General features: G+C 43.0%; 10 non-coding genes across 10 annotated transcripts in view; 4 read left to right on the plus strand and 6 right to left on the minus strand.

Moving 5' to 3' along the window:
• Nucleotides 1-33, minus strand: part of trnak-uuu (transfer RNA lysine (anticodon UUU)) — a 73-nt gene extending 40 nt beyond the window's left edge. The window contains exon 1 of the tRNA in view: nucleotides 1-33. This exon is cut by the window's left edge and continues 40 nt beyond it. This is a non-coding gene — a tRNA (tRNA-Lys).
• Nucleotides 34-3222: 3189 nt separating this feature from the next.
• On the plus strand, nucleotides 3223-3304 carry trnas-aga (transfer RNA serine (anticodon AGA)). Its single transcript has one exon. It is a non-coding gene; the product is annotated as a tRNA-Ser (tRNA).
• Nucleotides 3305-3597: 293 nt separating this feature from the next.
• trnal-cag (transfer RNA leucine (anticodon CAG)) lies at nucleotides 3598-3680 on the plus strand. The gene has a single exon. It is a non-coding gene; the product is annotated as a tRNA-Leu (tRNA).
• Nucleotides 3681-4743: 1063 nt separating this feature from the next.
• On the minus strand, nucleotides 4744-4816 carry trnak-uuu (transfer RNA lysine (anticodon UUU)). Its single transcript has one exon. It is a non-coding gene; the product is annotated as a tRNA-Lys (tRNA).
• Nucleotides 4817-14648: 9832 nt separating this feature from the next.
• Nucleotides 14649-14738, minus strand: trnar-ucu (transfer RNA arginine (anticodon UCU)). Its single transcript is given in 2 exon segments — nucleotides 14649-14684; nucleotides 14702-14738. It is a non-coding gene; the product is annotated as a tRNA-Arg (tRNA).
• Nucleotides 14739-15674: 936 nt separating this feature from the next.
• Nucleotides 15675-15756, plus strand: trnas-aga (transfer RNA serine (anticodon AGA)). The gene has a single exon. It is a non-coding gene; the product is annotated as a tRNA-Ser (tRNA).
• A 293-nt stretch (nucleotides 15757-16049) lies between these two features.
• trnal-cag (transfer RNA leucine (anticodon CAG)) lies at nucleotides 16050-16132 on the plus strand. Its single transcript has one exon. It is a non-coding gene; the product is annotated as a tRNA-Leu (tRNA).
• Nucleotides 16133-17204: 1072 nt separating this feature from the next.
• On the minus strand, nucleotides 17205-17277 carry trnak-uuu (transfer RNA lysine (anticodon UUU)). The gene has a single exon. It is a non-coding gene; the product is annotated as a tRNA-Lys (tRNA).
• Nucleotides 17278-18174: 897 nt separating this feature from the next.
• Nucleotides 18175-18248, minus strand: trnat-agu (transfer RNA threonine (anticodon AGU)). Its single transcript has one exon. It is a non-coding gene; the product is annotated as a tRNA-Thr (tRNA).
• A 1193-nt stretch (nucleotides 18249-19441) lies between these two features.
• trnar-ucu (transfer RNA arginine (anticodon UCU)) lies at nucleotides 19442-19531 on the minus strand. The gene is given in 2 exon segments: nucleotides 19442-19477; nucleotides 19495-19531. It is a non-coding gene; the product is annotated as a tRNA-Arg (tRNA).
• Nucleotides 19532-23987: the final 4456 nt, after the last annotated feature.

Here is a 23987-nt window from a genome sequence, read left to right on the forward strand (position 1 = left end):
AGTCTGATGCTCTACCGACTGAGCTATCCAAGCTCTGGAAGTTGTGCCATCCCTCACAAAAAGCAGTGTTACCCATCCTTTCCCAATGCTCGTCCATTGTTTGCCACATTTGAAGAAACCAAGCACTTGTGAGATCAATCGAACTGTTAAGATTTCTGTTTAACTGCCATGTTTTCAACATTCTCTTCCCTAACAAGAGGATTCTGACCTTCACATACAGTGAAAGTTGTTACCAGGATCACTCTTCTGAACAGCCCTGCTTCTAAAGTCTTATCTTGGATGAATGAATGTCTTTTATGCCCATGGGATGTGAATTCCTTTAAAAAGATCAGCATTATCGACCAAGGTTGGCCTTCTGGACAAGGAGACCACATGACTCATTTTCAAGTCAATTTCATTTACAAACAGGGACTGAAGCCACAGACCCTGAGATTAAAAGACTAGTGCGCTACCGACTGAGAAATACAGCCAACTCGGTCGTTATTCTTTTGCAGCCGACACCGTTCTTCACATTTTCTACAGTTTTGCACACACACTTTTTCAACAATCTTCTCTGATCAAATGGATCGTCTACTCTGGATCAGACAAAGACATCCACATCGGATAGTAGTAGCTTTCAGCAACTTATCACTGTATGCTTTCCTAGAAAATGGGCACAAGGGAGCTTTCAGTAATGTATTTTTATGTATACATATATTTATATAAATTGAAGTGCAGTGTGTAGTGCAATGTTGGGCAATTGGGCCATGTATAATTTGCAATATAGCTAATGACCTAAGGATGCACAAGACTGTAAACTTGGCTAATCAGAAAGCTTGGGCATTGTGTGACTTTAACCCATGAGCTGTTAAGGGTCCGACATAAAGCAAAGATTTCTTTTTTTCCATAGAAACCAGTCTGACCTGCATAGCAACAGAAGTGCACAGTGAGAGGCACTGCTGGGATTCGAACCCAGGATCTCCTGTTTACTAGACAGGCACTTTAACCAACTAAGCCACAGCACCACAGCCATAGAACCTTCCACTCTCGCATACTGCCACAAACTCGTATCTGAGATGCTCCGGCACAGGAACTTGACTATCAAGCTAAGATTGTCTCCATTGGCATGCAGCATGATAGGACCATGAATGAAGTCCCACAGTGCCATACCATGCTTCACAGAGCACGCCAAAACTGCCAGTCATGGTATTTCAACTCAGGTTGTTCCAAGTTCATTGCAGCCAAAGATCATGCCTGTTGCAGTAGATTTCAGGCTTGCAAAAATGAACAAACTTCAAACACAAGGTATGTTATATATTTGCAACTGGCATACAGTTTACAGCAAAAAAATATGTATATATATATATATATATATATATATATATATATCCATATATACTAGCTTATTGACAGCCATTGTCTTCATATAAATGTGACCAAATGTAAGTCGGTAGAGTGAAACGTCCCACATATAAAAAGTCACACTTGTGTGGAAGCAAACATCAGGCAAATGTTCCACGGCTACTCAGAAAATGATTCAATTCTTGCAAATCAAAATGCCAGTGTTCGTTCACTTCTGTGGGAGGAATAGAGCTACCTTGCTTGAGCTCCATGGACAGGTGTCTACCTGTGGAAAACACATGAAAACTGAGCAGAAATCCTGGCTGAAAGCAAGATACCCTGCCACAACCTGAGCCCACAAGCACTTAAGCCTTGAGTTCCTCATGCAGTTGGACCCAGACCTTGTCTGGTGCACCAAGAGATGAAACTCACAACAAGCACTGCTGGATTTGAACCCGGGATCTCCTGTTTACAAGACAGGTGCAAGCCACAGCAAACAAGGTTATGGCTGATCTCCAGCCATAGCCCTAACAAGCATATCACAACAGTCAGGGGAGAGGAATTAAAATCCACATGCCATGCACATCTAAAAGCAAGCAAGCCTTCATCAGATTGCTGTTGTGGACTTTGGCTCTTTGTCCCATAAGGATTGCGTGAATCAATGTCGTAACCTTTTGTTGAAGCTGGAGTTGAGCTGAGGCCTTGATTCGGGACAAATGGGCAGAAACATGTGGAAAACAATGATATTTCTTAAATTCAGCTGACAAGTCATTCAATCAAATATGGCACATAGGAAAGTGCATCTTGAACAGGGATTCCTGACCAAAGATTTCATTTTAGACATGGGGTGTCGATGAAAAGAAGGTAGCGAGTTAGTGACTCTGGTGGGACTCGAACCCGCAACCTTTGAATAGCTCCACAGCTGAGTCTAGAAGTCCAATGCGCTATCCATTGCGCCACAGAACCAACCAGGGTGTTGTTTTTTTTTAGGCTCTCCAAGACTCATGGATGCTCGAGTTCATTAGGCAGATGCTTTTCTGTTGCTACTAATCAAATTCCACCAAATGCAAACAACTATGGCAGGTGCTGATCCCACAAGCTGTCAACAGCGTCGAGAGAATGCCTTGATTTCACCATGGAATTTGCCACAGAACCCTGTCTGACTTGCAAAGTTATTCAACTCTGGCTGTAAGAAAGGCAAGAAAGGGATAGCTTTCGCACCAACAGATGATTGTTGCAGTAGACACTGCTTGGATAGCACTGTAGCATGGAGACCTCATCATATACACACTAGAGTAAGCGCTAGATAACATATTAAATAAGGTATCTTCTTATCACCCATAGATTGAACGTTTAGTGGTGTAAGGTCCTACAAATCCGAGACATCATGTTACCACACGATCCTCTCCTGGGATCTCCTGTTTACTAGGCGTCTCTGCACATGGTTGTGTTGTTGAGGCAAAGCACTGAGCTGGGTGCCAAAATGAAGGCTACAAGTTCTGAGCTGAACTTCATTTTCACAGATACTGAAAAATTCTTTTGAGATCTTCCACCGCATGTTTGAATGCAGAAGTCAAGGAATCAGCTTCTGGTTGACGATGGAGTATGAAAAGTTGTCTTGTTTATGATTTATAGGTTTATTTCATCTTTCTCACTGTATTTTGCAGCATTGCCCATAGATGGTTGCAGAGGCTGCTCTCTAAACTTCTTTGCTGTTTTGCTAAGGTAAAACGTGAACATGGTTTCTGTCTGAAGCCTAAAAATCCTGAACTTAAGCCAACCGATACACTTGCGTGTATTGGAAAGATCCAAGGCTTGCTTTGGGGAGGAGGTCAAGTCATGAAATGAGACGTGGCAAAAGTTTATTCAACCACAGGCCCACGCTAAGTTCCCGCACGTGGTGTAGTCGTGGCCGAGTGGTTAAGGCGATGGACTAGAAATCCATTGGGGTCTCCCCGCGCAGGTTCGAATCCTGCCGATTACGTCTGTTATTTTGCACAAGAAAGACATGTTGCAACTCATTGTGTTGTGGCTGTGATTTGTAACAAATTTCCTCATGCCCTTAATAGTTGGTGCTTTCTCGAAGACATAATAGTGACATCCTGGCCCCTTTTTATCCTCAATAGCTGCTGCTTTGTTGGAGAAATCCTGTCACCCCTTCCCAACGTTGAATTGTCTTCCAATGACAAGCTGCCCGTAGACATCCGATCGGTTATATGAGTGCGTGGCCAGCGACCTGTAATCCGTGCAAGACGTGACTTTTCTAGAGCCTGCTGTGTCAGGATGGCCGAGCGGTCTAAGGCGCTGCGTTCAGGTTGCAGTCTCCCCTGGAGGCGTGGGTTCAAATCCCACTTCTGACAAGAGCCCCTTCTCTTTGTTGCGTTTAGGAAATCGTGTATGGATCTGAATCAACAACCTTGACCTCTCACAGCATAGCTTTGCTTGCAAGCAAAGAAGTTTGGACTTTTCTTCATCAAGCGCTTGCTTCTTCGATTTTTTGGACGATGTAGACATGGTTGTGTTGTTGAGGCAAAGCTCGGAGCAGGGTGCCAAAATGAAGGCTACAGGTTCTGAGCTGAACTTCCTTTTTACGGATGCTGAAAAATTCTTTTGAGATGTCCCAGCACATGTTTGATTGCTGAAGTCAAGGAATCAGCTTCTCTTTGACGATTGAGTATGAAAAGTTGTCATTGTTCATGATTCATAGGTTCATTTCATCTTTCTGTCTGTATTTTGCAGCATGGCCCATAGATGGTTGAAGACATGTCCCAGTCTGCGTCATCAAGTGCATCCTGTAACGCGGCCACTGATTGGTCCGTCCAGCGCGCGACCTCCCTCTGAACCCGCACTTCCTGTTTCTGCCTTTGTTTGTATTTTGGCATGAGGAAGATAGCGGCATGGTCAGATTTACCAAACGGTGGACGAGATTGTGCCCTGTAGCCGTCCTTGACTGTAGTGTAGCAGTGGTCCAGTGTCCTTTTGCCCCTGGTGGGACAGGTGATATGCTGATAAAAGTTTGGCGCTTCGCGTTTAAGGTTGGCACTGTTAAAGTCCACCGCCACAATAAGCGCAGCGTCACGGTGTTGTGTCTGGTGCTGTGTGAGTGCCTCATGCAGCTCGCATAAGGCAGCCTCCGTGTCCACTTAAGGCAGGATATAAACGGTGCTGATTATTACCGATGTAAATTTCCGAGGTAAATAAAAAGGAGGACACATGATGGACAGTAGTTCCACGTTTGGAGTGCAGGAGCGTGCGAGAGGAACAACGCTCCTGCTGTTGGAAAAAAGTTGGAAATCCTTGGCAAGTAGTCTGCAATTTCCAATTTTCTGCCCTTGAGAATTCCTTAATCCAAGCTAGCCCTCTTAATCGTTTCGAACAACTTGTGCCAAATGCTCTTTTTTCCTAAGCACCAATAGAAGGTAACGCCTGAACAGGGACTTGAACCCTGGACCCTCAGATTAAAAGTCTGATGCTCTACCGACTGAGCTATCCAGGCTCTGGAAGTTGTGCCATCCCTCACAAAAAGCAGTGTTACCCATCCTTTCCCAATGCTCGTCCATTGTTTGCCACATTTGAAGAAACCAAGCACTTGTGAGATCAATCGAACTGTTAAGATTTCTGTTTAACTGCCATGTTTTCAACATTCTCTTCCCTAACAAGAGGATTCTGACCTTCACATACAGTGAAAGTTGTTACCAGGATCACTCTTCTGAACAGCCCTGCTTCTAAAGTCTTATCTTGGATGAATGAATGTCTTTTATGCCCATGGGATGTGAATTCCTTTAAAAAGATCAGCATTATCGACCAAGGTTGGCCTTCTGGACAAGGAGACCACATGACTCATTTTCAAGTCTATTTCATTTACGACCAGGGACTGAAGCCACAGACCCTGAGATTAAAAGACTAGTGCGCTACCGACTGAGAAATACAGCCAACTCGGTCGTTATTCTTTTGCAGCTGACACCGTTCTTCACATTTTCTACATGTAAGGGCCATATTTCATTCTTGTGATTTGTTGTTATGTTTATCTTATTTCAGTTTATTAGTTAAGCATTAAGCATTAAGTATCATACATATAATTTGTATTGTGACATCATTTCATGGGTTGTTCTGTGACATCATCCCACAGTTATGCAGTTCCATGTCTATCACGCACGTGAGTTTTAGTTGTTGTTAAGACACGGAAGGATACAGAAAGGTTTGGAGCACACAAGCTTTTGACCGTGATAACGTGAGACAGTAAGCTAAAAGGAATACAGTAAAATAAGTTGTTGTAACTGTAATCTATCGAAGCTACAGAACACAGCAAGCGACTTGTCGTGACTACAGTGGATTTATGCAAGAAACTGTAACAACCGTTGTTTTTGATGTTGAAAATAAACAAGAGACAAAGAAATCAACGAAACGTCTGATGTCGTCAGTGACACTGTGTAACTAAAGACACGCGTCAGAACTTGTGAATAACATGCACCTACATTAAAGTCAAAAGCTTGGCTCCGCCGCAGAAATGAAGATAAGTGACTTAAGATTGTGAAGAGCGCGCGTGCGACTTCAAAAACGCGCATCAACCGAAACCGAAAGCGAGAAGAGGACTTGCCTGCCTTAAACTTCACCATGTCACACGGCGAGGACAACGCCGCTATCGCCGAATCTGAGCAGGTGATGGTGCTCGACGAACTGAAGAGCGCCAGAGAAGACAAGTGGAGTCAGTTGACTGTATTATACAATGAACTAGAGGCGCTTATGGACAATGCTTGTAATTTGCATGACGTTAAAGCCAAGCGCCGCCAATACAAAGCGCTGCTAAATGACTTTATTGAAAGTAATGTAACAGTGCGATCGTGCGCAAAGGATGAAGAGCGTGAAACCGATCAGCACCACTGGTTTCACCCTAGATTAACGCGCTGCTCAGAATTCATGGTAAGAGTGAAGTCGTGGATCGCGGACACTAGTAATCGCTTTAAGTTGTCTCAAACAGTTGACGATGGAGTTTCGCCAAACGACAGTGTGTCAATGGCGGAGCGTAAGACGCCCGCCCCCCAAAGGCACGGAAGCGTAACGTCAGCGGCATCCAAGAGGTCCTTAACGTCAGCAGCATCCGAAGCTCGACTAAAAAAGGCAGAAGCCAACAGAGCAGCTTTGCTGGCTAAAGCAGCAACTTTGAGAGATCGGCAGGCGCTGGAACTGGAGGAAGCACGATTAAAGGCTGAGGAAGAGCAATTGAAAGCACGATTAAAGGCTGAGGAAGAGCAATTGAAAGCAAGATTAAAGATTGAGGAAGAGCAATTGAAAGCACAACTAAAGGCTAAACAAGCACAATTAAAGGCACAAAAGGAAAGGCTGGAAATGGAAACGGCGCTTGCAATGGCCGATGCTGAACTAAATTCTTACCAGAACCGCAAAAAACAACATCCTGCCAGACGGAGCGTGGTCGTCGAAACGAGTGGTGCACGCCCCCCGGAACCAGAGCAAAATGACCACTGCAACCACAGTTCGGCAACGGAATACCTTGAGCTGCCATCACGCCTCCGAGCAACCCACTTAAGCATGCCAGTGAGTGCCAAACCCATAATGTCAAGCACCCTAATGGAACGGCCCACCCAAGGTAACGAACACTCACTTTACAACACTGACATAGTGGAGCCTCAGGGTAGGATGCCACTTCAGGCAGATCTTACAGAAATGTTTGCAAAGAGTCAGAGGCAACATTCCTTACCTCCGCACAACGTTCCTCCATTCTATGGTGACCCTCTTGAGTTCACGTCCTTCGTAAGAGCTTTTAAACATGCCATCGAAACCAACACTGATAGCAATCATGAAAGGCTGTTCTTTCTCGAGCAGTATACTGAAGGACAGCCTAGGGACCTAGTGAGAAGCTGCCAGCTCATGCCAGAACATCGTGGTTACGCAGAGGCTATGAAACTGTTACATGACAATTTCGGAAATAGACAAATAATCGCTACAACGCTGATGCAAAGGGCACTCAACTGGCCGGAAATAAAGTCAGAGGACGGAAAGTCGCTAAAAACTTTCTCCCTGTTCCTAGTAGAATGTTACAATACCATGTCAAGCATCAATTACATGGATGAGCTAGACAATGCTACCAACTTGAGAGGTGTTGCCTCAAAACTGCCCTACAAATTGCGTGAAAAATGGAGAAGCCACGTATACAAGTACGAGGAGCGCAATCAGGAAAGAGCTAAGATCGTGCAGCTGATGAAATTCGTAGAACGAGAAGCAAAGGTAATGTCCAACCCACTTTTTGGAGACCTGAACGTTTCGACTAGTGGTAAAAAACACAGCAGCAAATCCTCTCCAGGATTCAAGCAAAGAATTGAAGAAAAGAGGGGCAGCAGCTTTGCGACCGGCGTAAAACAGGTTGGTAAAAATCATAGAGACTCAATCACAGTAAAGAGTAGTGGTGCATTAGTTATTAGTGCCTTCACTAAACCTTGTGCATCCTGTGAGCAAGATCATACCCTAGACGAATGCCACAAGTTTAACATTGAGACATATAAGGTCAAATTGGACTTTCTAAAAAAAGAATGGATTCTGCTTTGGCTGTTTAGTAAAAGGACATTTAAGCAAAGACTGCACGAAGAAAATTACATGTCAGTTGTGCTCAAAGAAACATCCTCGCATGCTACACATTGCAGCAAAAGACACAGCTCAAGCGATCGCAAAGGCTGACGAAACCGAACCAGTTCAAACATTGCCTGTTGCAGCGAGTCACGAAACGAGTGCGTGTATCGGGGCTGGAGATGACTGTATTCTCTCCATAGTACCTGTTAAAATAAAGTCCAAGAAAGGCAACAAGACAGTAGAAGTATACGCCTTTATGGACCCAGGTAGCTCTGCTACCTTTTGTACAGAGTCACTAGCAAGGCGATTAAACATACAAGGTAAAAAAATTTACATCATGTTAAGCACCATGAACGCGAGGAAACAAGTAGAAAGTTACGTGCTTACTGACCTAGAGGTTAGCAGTCTGGAAGAAAACACCTTTATTGAACTCCCCAAAGTGTTCACACAAAAGAGTATCCCAGTCTCAGTGGAAAATATTCCACAACAGCACGACATTGATAAGTGGCCATACCTCAGCGAAGTAAAACTGCCTTACATTAATGCTGGAGTCGAAATTCTCATAGGTAACAAAGAGCACAGGCTCCTAGAACCATGGCGAGTGATTAACAGCAGGCATAATGGGCCATATGCAGTAAAGACTGCTCTCGGATGGACCATAAATGGACCTCTTCGAGAGTCGGTCGAGGAAGGCACATGTGACAATGAGCAAGTGAGCGTTGCAGTCAACAGAGTCTCCATCGAAAGTGTGGAACAAATGCTGATACAACAGTACAACCATGATTTTCCTGAACGGAACTGTGATGACAAAGCTGAGTTGTCATAAGAGGACTATCAGTTTTTAGACTCTGTAACTAACTCCCTGCAATTTACTGATAATCACTTCTACATCGGTCTCCCATTTAAGAAAGCAGCTATTCAAATGCCCAATAACCGAAGCGCGGCCATGCAGCGCGCACTGAACCTCAAACGGAAGTTTAAGCATAACCGCTCCTTTCACACAGAGTATCTAAACTTCATGAACGACATGTTTAAAAAGGGTCACGCAGTCAAGGTCCCCACACCCCACCTAAGTCGACAAGACGGGCAAGTGTGGTACATACCTCACCACGGTGTGTACCATCCTCAAAAGAAAAGGCTAAGGGTAGTCTTTGACTGTGCTGCCAGCTATCAGGGAATATCATTAAATAGCGAGCTTCTGCAGGGACCCGACCTGACAAACTCACTCATTGGGGTGCTCGCACGCTTTAGACAAGAAGAAGTTGCCATGATGGCAGATGTGGAAGCCATGTACTATCAGGTCAGAGTTCCGGAAAAGGACACAGACTTGTTGCGTTTCCTGTGGTGGCCGAATGGAGACATGAGTCAGGACTTGGTTGAGTATAAAATGGTTGTTCATTTGTTTGGTGCAAAATCATCTCCAAGTGTAGCTAACTTCGCCCTTAGGAAAACAGCAGAAGAAAACCGCAGCAATGCATCTGCCGAGGCAGTCAACACAGTACTTAAAAACTTTTATGTAGACGACTGCTTGAAGTCTGTCTCTAGTCATAGTCAAGCAGTTGCGCTATATAGTAATCTCACCAAACTGTGCGCAAGTGGAGGGTTTCACCTCACCAAGTGGGCAAGTAATAGTCGTACATTGCTAGCTTCCATCCCTGAGGGTGAGAGAATTAAAGACATGAGGGACTTAGATTTGAGTAAAGACGTACTCCCTGTTGAGAGGGCTCTAGGGGTGCTGTGGTGTATTAATTCAGACACGCTCAAGTTCAAGATTAGTTTAAAAGAGCGGCCTGTGACTAGAAGAGGAATCTTGTCAGTCACTAGTTCAATTTATGACCCCTTAGGCTTCCTTGCACCAGTCATACTGCCAGCTAAGATCTTAATGCAGCAGTTATGTAAAGAGAGACTCGCTTGGGAAGATGACATTCCCGAACAATTTATAAAACGATGGAGGGCCTGGCTACACGAGTTGCATCAATTGTCTGAGTTTAGTGTAGCAAGATGCGTAAAACCAGTTGACTTTGGAGTCACAACTACTGCACAACTTCACCACTTCTCAGATGCAAGTGAAATGGGATATGGAGTTGTCTCGTATATTAGGTTAGTAAATGCTAATGAACTTACACACTGTGCATTCATGATGGGGAATTCTCGCGTAGCGCCCTTGAAACAAACCACCATCCCCCGAATGGAATTGACAGCGGCAGTGGTCGCCGTAAACAACGACAAAACGTTGAAAGGTCAACTGGAAATAGAACTGCTGGACTCTGTGTTTTGGACCGACAGCACAACTGTTTTGAGATACATTGTTAATGAAAAGCTTCGCTTTAAAACCTTTGTCGCTAACAGAATCTCCATCATACAAGAGTCAACCAAGCCACAGCAGTGGAGGTACGTCAACACTTCGAAAAACCCAGCTGACGCTGCTTCCAGAGGAGTTTCCTGTGAAAAATTCATGAAAAACAACAATTGGATCCATGGTCCCCCATTTCTTAAAACACCAGAGAGTAAATGGCCTGAGAACATTCACGATCTGTCGACGAAAGAGGATGACACTGAGATTAAACACTCAGCCTCAGTGAATCTCGTAAAAACTACAGAGAGCACAGATGCCGTGAGTAAACTGATTAACTATCACTCTGACTGGTATAAGTTAAAAAGATCCGTTGCCTGGATTCTTTGCGTTAAAGATATGCTTAAACAGAGAACAAAAAGGATCAAGGGACAGGCAAACAACTCAATAACAGAAAACCATAAGTCTCTAACAATTAAGGACTTAACAATGGCAAAAAACGAAGTCATTAAGTTCGTTCAAAACCAAAAATTCAAAGACGAAATTTCCATGTTACAAAAGGGTAATGCATCCGTAAAAGGAAACAGTTGTCTTTTCAAACTAGATCCAGTACTGCAGGACGGAGTGCTAAGAGTTGGAGGACGTCTTGGTAGGTCTGCAATGCCTGAGCACGCAAAACACCCTGTCATTATACCCAAAGACTCACACATTACAACCCTAATCTTAAGAAACACTCACGAACAGGTCGGACATTGTGGAAGGAATTATATGCTTTCAAAATTGCGGCAGAAATACTGGATTCCGACAGCAAATTCGCTTGTGAGAAAGTTTCTGTCCAGTTGTGTGACATGCAGAAAGATCAGAGCGAAGAAGAGCGAACAAAAAATGTCAGAACTGCCACGCGATAGAATAACACCAGATCACCCACCGTTCACTAACGTAGGGGTAGACTATTTTGGACCCTTCGAGGTCAAACGGGGTAGAAGTAATGTTAAAAGATATGGCGTATTGTTTACTTGTCTGACAACAAGAGCCGTGCACATTGAAGTCGCGCAGTCATTAGATACAGACTCCTGCTTAAATGCTATTCGACGCTTCATGTGCAGAAGAGGCCAGGTGTCAGTTATGAGAAGTGATAATGGAACAAACTTCATAGGTGCTGAGACTGAATTGCGTAAAGCTATCCAACAGTGGAATCAGTCAAAAATTGAAGGCGTCCTCATGCAAAAGGGGATACAATGGATATTTAATCCTCCTGCTGGGTCTCACTTCGGTGGAATATGGGAAAGGCAGATAAGGTCAGTTAAAAAAATCTTGAGGTCTGTACTAAAAGAACAAACACTAAACGATGAGAGCTTGCACACATTTCTGTGTGAGGTGGAAGCTATAATGAATGACCGTCCCCTTACCACCGCTACAGACGATCCCACAGACCTGGAGCCCCTGACACCTAACCACCTGCTGCTGATGAAAAAACAGCCAAACTTGCCTCCTGGACTTTTCAAAGAAGAGGACACTTACGCACGTCGCAAGTGGAAGCAAATTCAGTACCTTGCCGACCTATTCTGGAAGCGATGGGTGCGTGAATACTTGCCCTTGCTTCAGGAGCGCCAAAAATGGTCTCAGGTGAGAAAAAACCTCTCGACTGGAGACGTAGTTCTAATAATTGATGAGTCTTCTCCAAGAAATTCATGGGTCGTCGGACGGATCACGAAAGTGTTCCCTGATAAAAAAGGACTTGTGAGACGTGTACTGGTCAAAACTAAAACCAGTACCCTGGAAAGACCCATCGATAAGCTGTGCCTCATATGTGAAATGGACTGTTAATTACCTTATAAAGTAGTCATGTTCCTTACATTTGGTACGCAGCGATATGAATACCTTAAGTTAAATCGTCAACAAATGTCTAAAGTGTTAAGAAAGTTTATTCTAAAGTGTTAAGAAAGTTAATTCAAATTTTAATCCAATAGTAAATGTTGTGGCCCAATTGTAAAAAAAAAGGAAAAAACAAAAAAACAAAAAATGTGTGTAATTGTCAGTCTTCCTGCCTGTCAATTAGGGGCTGGAAATGTAAGGGCCATATTTCATTCTTGTGATTTGTTGTTATGTTTATCTTATTTCAGTTTATTAGTTAAGCATTAAGCATTAAGTATCATACATATAAATTGTATTGTGACATCATTTCATGGGTTGTTCTGTGACATCATCCCACAGTTATGCAGTTCCATGTCTATCACGCACGTGAGTTTTAGTTGTTGTTAAGACACGGAAGGATACAGAAAGGTTTGGAGCACACAAGCTTTTGACCGTGATAACGTGAGACAGTAAGCTAAAAGGAATACAGTAAAATAAGTTGTTGTAACTGTAATCTATCGAAGCTACAGAACACAGCAAGCGACTTGTCGTGACTACAGTGGATTTATGCAAGAAACTGTAACAACCGTTGTTTTTGATGTTGAAAATAAACAAGAGACAAAGAAATCAACGAAACGTCTGATGTCGTCAGTGACACTGTGTAACTAAAGACACGCGTCAGAACTTGTGAATAACATGCACCTACACTACAGTTTTGCACACACACTTTTTCAAAATTCTTCTCTGTCTACTCTGGATCAGACAAAGACATCCACATCGGATAGTAGTAGCTTTCAGCAACTTATCACTGTATGCTTTCTTAGAAAATGGGCACAAGGGAGCTTTCAGTAATGTATTTTTATGTATACATATATTTATATAAATTGAAGTGCAGTGTGTAGTGCAATGTTGGGCAATTGGGCCATGTATAATTTGCAATATAGCTAATGACCTAAGGATGCACAAGACTGTAAACTTGGCTAATCAGAAAGCTTGGGCATTGTGTGACTTTAACCCATGAGCTGTTAAGGGTCCGACATAAAGCAAAGATTTCTTTTTTTCCACAGAAACCAGTCTGACCTGCATAGCAACAGAAGTGCACAGTGAGAGGCACTGCTGGGATTCAAACCCAGGATCTCCTGTTTACTAGACAGGCACTTTAACCAACTAAGCCACAGCGCCAAAGGCATAGAACCTTCCGCTCTCACATACTGCCACAAACTAGTATCTGAGATGCTCCGGCACAGGAACTTGACTATCAAGCTAAGATTGTCTCCATTGGCATGCAGCATGATAGGACCATGAATGAAGTCCCACAGTGCTATACCATGCTTCACAGAGCACGCCAAAACTGCCAGTCATGGTATTTCAACTCAGGTTGTTCCAAGTTCATTGCAGCCAAAGATCATGCCTGTTGCAGTAGATTTCAGGCTTGCAAAAATGAACAAACTTCAAACACAAGGTATGTTATATATTTGCAACTGGCATACAGTTTACAGCAAAAAAATATGTATATATATATATATGTATATATATATATATATATATATATATATATATATATATATATCCATATATACTAGCTTATTGACAGCCATTGTCTTCATATAAATGTGACCAAATGTAAGTCGGTAGAGTGAAACGTCCCACATATAAAAAGTCACACTTGTGTGGAAGCAAACATCAGGCAAATGTTCCACGGCTACTCAGAAAATGATTCAATTCTTGCAAATCAAAATGCCAGTGTTCGTTCACTTCTGTGGGAGGAATAGAGCTACCTTGCTTGAGCTCCATGGACAGGTGTCTACCTGTGGAAAACACATGAAAACTGAGCAGAAATACTGGCTGAAAGCAAGATACCCTGCCAAAACCTGAGCCCACAAGCACTTAAGCCTTGAGTTCCTCATGCAGTTACATTTACATTTAGTCATTTGGCAGACGCTCTTATCCAGAGCGACTTACATTTTTATCTCATTAAACATCTAAGCAGTTGAGGGTTAAGGGCCTTGCTCAAGGACCCAACAGTGGCAACTTGGTGGTTGTGGGGTTTGAACCTGGGATCTTCCGAACCGTAGTCCAATACCTTAACCACTAAGCTACCCCTGGCCCAGTTGGACCCAGACCTTGTCTGGTGCACCAAGAGATGAAACTCACAACAAGCACTGCTGGGATTTGAACCCGGGATCTCCTGTTTACAAGACAGGTGCAAGCCACAGCAAACAAGGTTATGGCTGATCTCCAGCCATAGTCCTAACAAGCATATCACAACAGTCAGGGGAGAGGAATTAAAATCCACATGCCATGCACATCTAAAAGCAAGCAAGCCTTCATCAGATTGCTGTTGTGGACTTTGGCTCTTTGTCCCATAAGGATTGCGTGAATCAATGTCGTAACCTTTTGTTGAAGCTGGAGTTGAGCTGAGGCCTTGATTTGGGACAAATGGGCAGAAACATGTGGAAAACAATGATATTTCTTAAATTCAGCTGACAAGTCATTCAATCAAATATGGCACATAGGAAAGTGCATCTTGAACAGGGATTCCTGACCAAAGATTTCATTTTAGACATGGGGTGTGGATGAAAAGAAGGTAACAAGTTAGTGACTCTGGTGGGACTTGAACCCACAACCTTTGAATAGCTCCACAGCTGAGTCTAGAAGTCCAATGCGCTATCCATTGCGCCACAGAGCCAACCAGGGTGTTGTTTTTTTTCACGCTCTCCAAGACTCATGGATGCTCGAGTTCATTAGGCAGATGCTTTTCTGTTGCCACTAATCAAATTCCACCAAATGCAAACAACTATGGCAGGTGCTGATCCCACAAGCTGTCAACAGCGTCGAGAGAATGCCTTGATTTCACCATGGAATTTGCCACAGAACCCTGTCTGACTTGCAAAGTTATTCAACTCTGGCTGTAAGAAAGGCAAGAAAGGGATAGCTTTCGCACCAACAGATGATTGTTGCAGTAGACACAGCTTGGATAGCACTGTAGCATGGAGACCTCATCATATACACACTAGAGTAAGCGCTAGATAACATATTAAATAAGGTATCTTCTTATCACCCATAGATTGAACGTTTAGTGGTGTAAGGTCCTACAAATCCGAGACATCATGTTACCACACGATCCTCTCCTGGGATCTCCTGTTTACTAGATGTCTCTGCACATGGTTGTGTTGTTGAGGCAAAGCACTGAGCTGGGTGCCAAAATGAAGGCTACAAGTTCTGAGCTGAACTTCATTTTCACAGATACTGAAAAATTCTTTTGAGATCTTCCACCGCATGTTTGAATGCAGAAGTCAAGGAATCAGCTTCTGGTTGACGATGGAGTATGAAAAGTTGTCTTGTTTATGATTTATAGGTTTATTTCATCTTTCTCACTGTATTTTGCAGCATTGCCCATAGATGGTTGCAGAGGCTGATCTCTAAACTTCTTTGCTGTTTTGCTAAGGTAAAACGTGAACATGGTTTCTGTCTGAAGCCTAAAAATCCTGAACTTAAGCCAACCGATACACTTGCGTGTATTGGAAAGATCCAAGGCTTGCTTTGGGGAGGAGGTCAAGTCATGAAATGAGACGTGGCAAAAGTTTATTCAAACACAGGCCCACGCTAAGTTCCCGCACGTGGTGTAGTCGTGGCCGAGTGGTTAAGGCGATGGACTAGAAATCCATTGGGGTCTCCCCGCGCAGGTTCGAATCCTGCCGATTACGTCTGTTATTTTGCACAAGAAAGACATGTTGCAACTCATTGTGTTGTGGCTGTGATTTGTAACAAATTTCCTCATGCCCTTAATAGTTGGTGCTTTCTCGAAGACATAATAGTGACATCCTGGCCCCTTTTTATCCTCAATAGCTGCTGCTTTGTTGGAGAAATCCTGTCACCCCTTCCCAACGTTGAATTGTCTTCCAATGACAAGCTGCCCGTAGACATCCGATCGGTTATATGAGTGCGTGGCCAGCGACCTGTAATCCGTGCAAGACGTGACTTTTCTAGAGCCTGCCGTGTCAGGATGGCAGAGCGGTCTAAGGCGCTGCGTTCAGGTTGCAGTCTCCCCTGGAGGCGTGGGTTCAAATCCCACTTCTGACAAGAGCCCCTTTTCTTTGTTGCGTTTAGGAAGTCGTGTATGGATCTGAATCAACAACCTTGACCTCTCACAGCATAGCTTTGCTTGCAAGCGAAGAAGTTTGGACTTTTCTTCATCAAGCGCTTGCTTCTTCGATTTTTTGGACAATGTAGACATGGTTGTGTTGTTGAGGCAAAGCTCGGAGCAGGGTGCCATAATGAAGGCTACAGGTTCTGAGCTGAACTTCCTTTTTACGGATGCTGAAAAATTCTTTTGAGATGTCCCAGCACATGTTTGATTGCTGAAGTCAAGGAATCAGCTTCTCTTTGACGATTGGGTATGAAAAGTTGTCATTGTTCATGATTCATAGGTTCATTTCATCTTTCTGTCTGTATTTTGCAGCATGGCCCATAGATGGTTGAAGACATGTCCCAGTCTGCGTCATCAAGTGCATCCTGTAACGCGGCCACTGATTGGTCCGTCCAGCGCGCGACCTCCCTCTGAACCCGCACTTCCTGTTTCTGCCTTTGTTTGTATTTTGGCATGAGGAAGATAGCGGCATGGTCAGATTTACCAAACGGTGGATGAGATTGTGCCCTGTAGCCGTCCTTGACTGTAGTTTAGCAGTGGTACAGTGTCCTTTTGCCCCTGGTGGGACAGGTGATATGCTGATGAAAGTTTGGCGCTTCGCGTTTAAGGTTGGCACTGTTAAAGTCCACCGCCACAATAAGCGCAGAGTCACGGTGTTGTGTCTGGTGCTGTGTGAGTGCCTCATGCAGCTCGCATAAGGCAGCCTCCGTGTCCACTTAAGGCAGGATATAAACGGTGCTGATTATTACCGATGTAAATTTCCGAGGTAAATAAAAAGGAGGACACATGATGGACAGTAGTTCCACGTTTGGAGTGCAGGAGCGTGCGAGAGGAACAACGCTCCTGCTGTTGGAAAAAAGTTGGAAATTGTGGAAATCCTTGGCAAGTAGTCTGCAATTTCCAATTTTCTGCCCTTGAGAATTCCTTAATCCAAGCTAGCCCTCTTAATCGTTTCGAACAACTTGTGCCAAATGCTCTTTTTTCCTAAGCACCAATAGAAGGTAACGCCTGAACAGGGACTTGAACCCTGGACCCTCAGATTAAAAGTCTGATGCTCTACCGACTGAGCTATCCAGGCTCTGGAACTTGTGCCATCCCTCACAAAAAGCAGTTTTACCCATCCTTTCCCAATGCTCGTCCATTGTTTGCCACATTTGAAGAAACCAAGCACTTGTGAGATCAATCGAACTGTTAAGATTTCTGTTTAACTGCCATGTTTTCAACATTCTCTTCCCTAACAAGAGGATTCTGACCTTCACATACAGTGAAAGTTGTTACCAGGATCACTCTTCTGAACAGCCCTGCTTCTAAAGTCTTATCTTGGATGAATGAATGTCTTTTATGCCCATGGGATGTGAATTCCTTTAAAAAGATCAGCATTATCGACCAAGGTTGGCCTTCTGGACAAGGAGACCACATGACTCATTTTCAAGTCTATTTCATTTACAAACAGGGACTGAAGCCACAGACCCTGAGATTAAAAGACTAGTGCGCTACCGACTGAGAAATACAGCCAACTCGGTCGTTATTCTTTTGCAGCCGACACCGTTCTTCACATTTTCTACAGTTTTGCACACACACTTTTTCAACATTCTTCTCTGATCAAATGGATCGTCTACTCTGGATCAGACAAAGACATCCACATCGGATAGTAGTAGCTTTCAGCAACTTATCACTGTATGCTTTCCTAGAAAATGGGCACAAGGGAGCTTTCAGTAATGTATTTTTATGTATACATATATTTATATAAATTGAAGTGCAGTGTGTAGTGCAATGTTGGGCAATTGGGCCATGTATAATTTGCAATATAGCTAATGACCTAAGGATGCACAAGACTGTAAACTTGGCTAATCAGAAAGCTTGGGCATTGTGTGACTTTAACCCATGAGCTGTTAAGGGTCCGACATAAAGCAAAGATTTCTTTTTTTCCACAGAAACCAGTCTGACCTGCATAGCAACAGAAGTGCACAGTGAGAGGCACTGCTGGGATTCGAACCCAGGATCTCCTGTTTACTAGACAGGCACTTTAACCAACTAAGCCACAGCGCCACAGCCATAGAACCTTCCACTCTCGCATACTGCCACAAACTCGTATCTGAGATGCTCCGGCACAGGAACTTGACTATCAAGCTAAGATTGTCTCCATTGGCATGCAGCATGATAGGACCATGAATGAAGTCCCACAGTGCTATACCATGCTTCACAGAGCACGCCAAAACTGCCAGTCATGGTATTTCAACTCAGGTTGTTCCAAGTTCATTGCAGCCAAAGATCATGCCTGTTGCAGTAGATTTCAGGCTTGCAAAAATGAACAAACTTCAAACACAAGGTATGTTATATATTTGCAACTGGCATACAGTTTACAGCAAAAAAAAATGTATATATACATATATATATATATATATATATATATCCACATATACTAGCTTATTGACAGCCATTGTCTTCATATAAATGTGACCAAATGTAAGTCGGTAGAGTGAAACGTCCCACATATAAAAAGTCACACTTGTGTGGAAGCAAACATCAGGCAAATGTTCCACGGCTACTCAGAAAATGATTCAATTCTTGCAAATCAAAATGCCAGTGTTCGTTCACTTCTGTGGGAGGAATAGAGCTACCTTGTTTGAGCTCCATGGACAGGTGTCTACCTGTGAAAAACACATGAAAACTGAGCAGAAATCCTGGCTGAAAGCAAGATACCCTGCCACAACCTGAGCCCACAAGCACTTAAGCCTTGAGTTCCTCATGCAGTTGGACCCAGACCTTGTCTGGTGCACCAAGAGATGAAACTCACAACAAGCACTGCTGGGATTTGAACCCGGGATCTCCTGTTTACAAGACAGGTGCAAGCCACAGCAAACAAGGTTATGGCTGATCTCCAGCCATAGTCCTAACAAGCATATCACAACAGTCAGGGGAGAGGAATTAAAATCCACATGCCATGCACATCTAAAAGCAAGCAAGCCTTCATCAGATTGCTGTTGTGGACTTTGGCTCTTTGTCCCATAAGGATTGCGTGAATCAATGTCGTAACCTTTTGTTGAAGCTGGAGTTGAGCTGAGGCCTTGATTCGGGACAAATGGGCAGAAACATGTGGAAAACAATGATATTTCTTAAATTCAGCTGACAAGTCATTCAATCAAATATGGCACATAGGAAAGTGCATCTTGAACAGGGATTCCTGACCAAAGATTTCATTTTAGACATGGGGTGTGGATGAAAAGAAGGTAACAAGTTAGTGACTCTGGTGGGACTTGAACCCACAACCTTTGAATAGCTCCACAGCTGAGTCTAGAAGTCCAATGCGCTATCCATTGCGCCACAGAGCCAACCAGGGTGTTGTTTTTTTTCACGCTCTCCAAGACTCATGGATGCTCGAGTTCATTAGGCAGATGCTTTTCTGTTGCTACTAATCAAATTCCACCAAATGCAAACAACTATGGCAGGTGCTGATCCCACAAGCTGTCAACAGCGTCGAGAGAATGCCTTGATTTCACCATGGAATTTGCCACAGAACCCTGTCTGACTTGCAAAGTTATTCAAATCTGGCTGTAAGAAAGGCAAGAAAGGGATAGCTTTCGCACCAACAGATGATTGTTGCAGTAGACACTGCTTGGATAGCACTGTAGCATGGAGACCTCATCATATACACACTAGAGTAAGCGCTAGATAACATATTCAATTCAATTCAATTCAATTTTATTTATATAGCGCTTTTAACAATGGTCATTGTCCCAAAGCAGCTTCACAAAAAAAAAATTAAAGATTTTTTTTTTTTTTTTTTTTTTTAAGAAAAGAAAATATTTGGAAGTGTGTATGTGTGAGAAAAATGTGTCTAGATAATAATTAAATGAATGAATGATGAATGAAATGTCTCTGATGAGCAAGCCAAGGGTGACGGCGACAGTGGCAAGGAAAAACTCCCTGAGATGGCAATAGGAAGAAACCTTGAGAGGAACCAGACTCAACAGGGAACCCATCCTCATCTGGGTGATAACAGATAGAAATAACATCAAGTGTGTTGTGCAGGTGAAAGTTCAATATATCATAAGTTGTGTAGATTCAGTTCAGCAGTAGGTGCAGAGGGCAGATGGGGTCAGATCACTGGAAGCACAGGAGCAGGATATGTAGCTCCAGCCATCATAAAGCAGAATCTAGCTGGAGCAGGTCCTTCTCAAGATGCCTTAGAAACCTTGCAGGGTTGGCCTTTGTCTACTGAAGCTGGCACAATCTCCAGATGTCTCAGGATGGGTAGAAAAATACAGAAAAGATGGAGAGAATTAGCGTAGTTGCCATTCAGGATAGGTGTACTGGAGTATGAGGTTATGGGATGAGTTACGCGTATGCCAGATTAAAGAGATGCGTCTTGAGTCTACTTTTGAATTGGGAAACCGTGTCTGCTCCCCGAACAGTGTCTGGAAGGCTATTCCAAAGCTTTGGAGCCAAATATGAAAATGCCCTGCCCCCTTTTGTAGATTTTAAAATTCTGGGAATTACCAGAAGTCCGGAGTTTTGTGATCTTAAGGGACGTGGTGGATTATAGCGTATCAAAAGACTGGTTAGGTATGAGGGAGCTAAACCATTTAAAGCCTTGTATGTAAGTAGTACTATTTTGTAATTAATTCTAAATTGAACAGGTAGCCAGTGCAGGGATGATAATATAGGTGTTATATGATCATATTTTCTGGATCTAGTGAGAACCCTGGCGGCTGCATTTTGGACTAACTGTAGCTTGTTTATTGAGGATGCAGGACAACCACCTAGTAATGCATTACAATAGTCCAGTCTGGAGGTCATGAATGCATGAACTAGCTTTTCTGCATCAGATACGGATAGGATACTCCTAAGTTTGGCAATATTTCTAAGATGGAAAAAGGCTGTTTTTGTGATATTGGAAATATGATTTTCAAAAGACAAGTTACTGTCTAATATCACGCCCAGGTCTTTTACTGTTGAGCTAGTAGTAACAGTACATCCTTCTAAACGCAGGCTGAATTGTGAAAGCTGTTGTGTGCTGGTTTTTGGGCCGATGAGCAATATCTCTGTCTTATCTGAATTTAGTAAAAGAAAGTTATTGGTCATCCAATCTTTTATGTCCTGGACACACTCTGTTAATCTAGACAACTTGGGTATTTCATCTGGTTTTGTTGAGATGTATAATTGGGTATCTTCAGCATAACAATGGAAACTAATCCCATGCCTTCTAATGATGTTTCCCAGGGGAAGCATGTAAATTGAGAACAGGAGAGGTCCTAAAACTGACCCTTGTGGGACCCCATATTTCACTGGCATTACATCAGACGGTACTCCATTTAGATCTACAAAATGGTATCGATCAGACAGGTATGATCTAAACCATTTTAATGCCTGCCCCTGAATACCTATATGATTTTGTAGGCGGTCTATGAGAATATTATGATCTATGGTGTCGAATGCAGCACTTAGATCAAGTAAGACTAGTATTGAGATGCAGCCTTCGTCTGAAGCTAAAAACAAGTCGTTTGCAATCTTAACTAGTGCAGTTTCTGTACTATGATGGGGCCTGAAACCTGACTGAAATTCTTCTAGGATGTTGTTTTCCTGCAAGAATGTGCATATTTGAGCTGATACTACTTTTTCTAATATTTTTGATATGAACGGAAGGTTTGAAATCGGTCTATAATTTATAAATCGCGTCCAAATTAGATTTTTTAAGAAGCGGCTTAATAACTGCCAGCTTCAAAGGTTTAGGGACGTGACCTAGATATAATGAAGAATTAATAATGTTTAGAAGTGGCTCTCCAACTGTAAGCATCACTTCTTTTAAAAATCTGGTTGGTATTGGGTCTAACAGGCACGTTGTTGATTTAGCTGAGGTGATAAGTTTATACAGCTCTTCCTGTCCTATACCTGTAAAGCACTGAAAATCTAAATGTGAAGCTCTAGGCTGAACTAGATCATGAGATGCTATTAGAGGTTGAACCTCTGTTATTTTCTTCCTTATGCTATCGATTTTTTCATTAAAGAAGTCCATAAAATCTTCACTACTAAAATGTTGTGGAGTACTCTCTGCAGGCATCTTAGGTTTTGTTAGGCAGGCTACTGTACTAAATAAGAACTTGGGATTGTTTTGGTTTCTTGCTATCAGTTGGCTAAGATGCTCGGTCCTAGCGGTTTTTTAGAGGCCGTCTATAGCTGCACATACTGTCTTTAAACGCAATTCGAAAAACTTCTAATTTAGTTTTTCTCCATTTTCGCTCAAGGTTACGGGTTGCTCTCTTTAGGGCGCGAGTATGACTATTGTACCAAGGAGCAAGTGTTTTATCTCTGACTTTTTTTAATCTGATGGGAGCAACAGTGTCTAATGTACTGGTAAAAATAGTACCCATGCTGCTGGTCACTTCGTCTAGATCGTCTGCATTTAGGGGTCTAATAAGAATTTGGGACAGATCCGGTAGATTACTTGTGAATCTGTCTTTAGTAGTCGGATTCATATTTCTAACAAATCGATAACATGGAGAGACACAGCTAATCTGTTCTACGGGTAGAGTATATATCAGGAGGTGATGATCTGTGATATCATCACTTTGAGTTAAAATCTCTATATTAGTGACATCTATACCATGAGATATAATTAAATCTAGTGTATGATTACAGCGGTGAGTTGATCTATTTATATTTTGTTTAACCCCAAAGGAATTTAGTAAGTCCATAAATGCGAGGGCTAAAGTGTCGTTAGCATCATCTACATGAATGTTAAAGTCACCTACTATCAACACTTTGTCAGAGTTAACAATTAGGTCTGATAGCAGATGTCCAAATTCTTTTAGAAAATCGGCATATGGCCCTGGGGGTCTGTACACGGTGGCCAGAGTAAAATATAGCGCGGGTTTATTATGTATTTCATTAAGTGCAACATTGATGACGAGCACTTCAAATGAGTTAAACCTGGGCCTTATTTTCTGAGTAACAGTGAGTACATCTTTGTAGATAGTGGCGACACCACCACCGCGACCAATTAGACGGGGCTCGTGCTTATAAAAATATCCTGACGGAGTAGACTCATTCAGACCAATATATTCATTTGGTTTAAGCCAGGTTTCAGTGAGGCAGAGTGCGTCAAGGCAATAATCTGATACCATTTCATTAACAATAAGTGCTTTAGGCATAAGGGATCTAATGTTGAGAAGTCCAAACTTTAGAGGTAGACTTCGATTACTTATTTGGCCTTTTTCTGGTTTAATGGTTACCAGATTGTTTTGGCTGGATTTAACGAATTTATTCTTTTTTCTCACTATTCGGGGAACAGACACAGTTTCTATAGTACAAGCTATGTGTGTGCGTCTATTAGTATGGTGAGTTGTATTGTGGCTGATATCTAAAGAATCTGAGATATGACTTACCGCAAGTCAGATGGTTCGTAATGTCCTGGAGATGTTGTCAGAGAGGACCGCTGCTCCAGCTCTGCTAGGGTGCAGGCCATCTGTGCGGTAGAGCCTAGGACGCTCCCAGAAAACATTCCAGTTATCAACAAAGGGTAATCTCTGTTGTTGACACCAAGATTGTAACCATTCATTAAAGGCAAATAATCTACTGAACCTCTCGATTTCTCTCTGAAATGTCGGAAGTGGTCCAGATACGACGATCTTTGTCGTGGGTGATGTGCTGCGGACCTTCTCGACCAGGCCCCTGAAGTCCTTCTTTAGGATCTCCGTCTGCCTCAGCCTGATGTCGTTGGTGCCAGCATGGAGAACCACAGCTCGAATGTTCTTCCTCAGGGCCGCAGGCACCTGTGCAGCAACATCA

The sequence above is a fragment of the Clarias gariepinus genome, chromosome 5 (genome assembly GCF_024256425.1).
Source record: "Clarias gariepinus isolate MV-2021 ecotype Netherlands chromosome 5, CGAR_prim_01v2, whole genome shotgun sequence".
NCBI lineage: Eukaryota > Metazoa > Chordata > Actinopteri > Siluriformes > Clariidae > Clarias > Clarias gariepinus.